The 1,248-nt window shown below is 43.0% G+C and overlaps 1 long non-coding RNA gene across 1 annotated transcript in view; it reads right to left on the reverse strand.

Moving 5' to 3' along the window:
- Nucleotides 1-211: 211 nt before the first annotated feature.
- Nucleotides 212-1,248, reverse strand: part of LOC109324967 — an 11,949-nt gene continuing 10,912 nt past the window's right edge. Inside the window, exon 3 of the long non-coding RNA XR_002105054.1 lies at nucleotides 212-467. This is a non-coding gene — a long non-coding RNA (uncharacterized LOC109324967). The remainder of the gene's footprint in view (nucleotides 468-1,248) is intronic.

Below are 1,248 nucleotides of genomic sequence, written 5' to 3' on the forward strand. Positions count from 1 at the left end.
AATTCATAACATGCGAGCCAGAAGAGTATGCCATGGTACCAGAGAAGGAGGCAGGCTACCATGGCATGCCTGACAGCCTGAAGACCTTTAGTCTGCTACAGTTTGTGTATGTCTTTCATGCAGTGAGGAAGACACATTTTCTAAAACAATATATGGTAACATGATTCTATGAAGTCACAAAAATGTCAGTGTTTTAATTGTAGGATTTTGCCCCAGAATCTTTTATTTTCAACAGGTGAATGTTCATCAGTCAGAGTATTCGTCTCTTGTGCTTTAAACTGTTTAAGATTGAAGGACAAAAGACTTACAAATACTTTCAAAAATACAAGAAATTAGAGAAAATCCTATCATGCAAGAGGGGTCCCAGATCCCAAAAGATTCATGCTGTTGAATCATTTGTTTTTGACAAAATACAGCAAGTAATGAGTAAGTGGCTGACTTCATGTTACAGGGATGTTTCCAGAAAGCTTTGAAGGAGGAAGAAAAGGATATTTTTATATAAGTATAGCAACAGTTAAGATGTTTCTAAAGCACTACTATTTAAACAGAAAACTGTGTACCGAAGATGGATTTTTATAGACATTTACACTGCCTCTATCATCCCAGGATGCAGATTAAGTGAAATAGAAAATCTACATGGCCCCAAGGCCTTGGGATGGCATACAGGTGTATACTGACCAAAAAGTTTGGTTCCCACTACACTAGGACATAGTGATCCTGGCCTTGCTTTGTAAGGCCATTTGCTGGCCACTTTTGGGGTACCTCCCTATACCTCTGAGGTCACAAACCATGCTTCCTTCCTTCATGAAATGTTTTGACACTGCGGTTTTTGAGAGTTTCAAACTATAGGGCCTGTCAGCAACTGAAAAGTCTACCATGCAGGCCTCCAGGAAGGTCTCATCCTTGGCTTCTCCACTACTGTTCAACATGCAGGCTGAAGTGATGATCTGCAGATACTACACCCACTTGTATCTCAACACAACCGAAATACTCTCCATGGTGCCTTGAGGAGTCATTCAGATAGACATGGAAAACAGGTCTGGAGCATAGGTGGGTGTGAGGGAGCGGGGGCTAGGGGCGGCCGTGAACCCCCTAGCGCCGCCTACCGTCACTTTAGGGTGACGTAGCACCCTCAGAACCTCGCCCGCCATGACTTTGATGGTAACTTATATATAAATGTGGAGGCTGCCAGTTTCCCTAATGGACGGTCTTGTTAGTCGTCCCTATTCCAGACGGGGTTTGATAAGC

Source organism: Crocodylus porosus, unplaced genomic scaffold (genome assembly GCF_001723895.1).
Source record: "Crocodylus porosus isolate Cpor-Errol unplaced genomic scaffold, CroPor_comp1, whole genome shotgun sequence".
Taxonomy (NCBI): Eukaryota; Metazoa; Chordata; order Crocodylia; family Crocodylidae; genus Crocodylus; species Crocodylus porosus.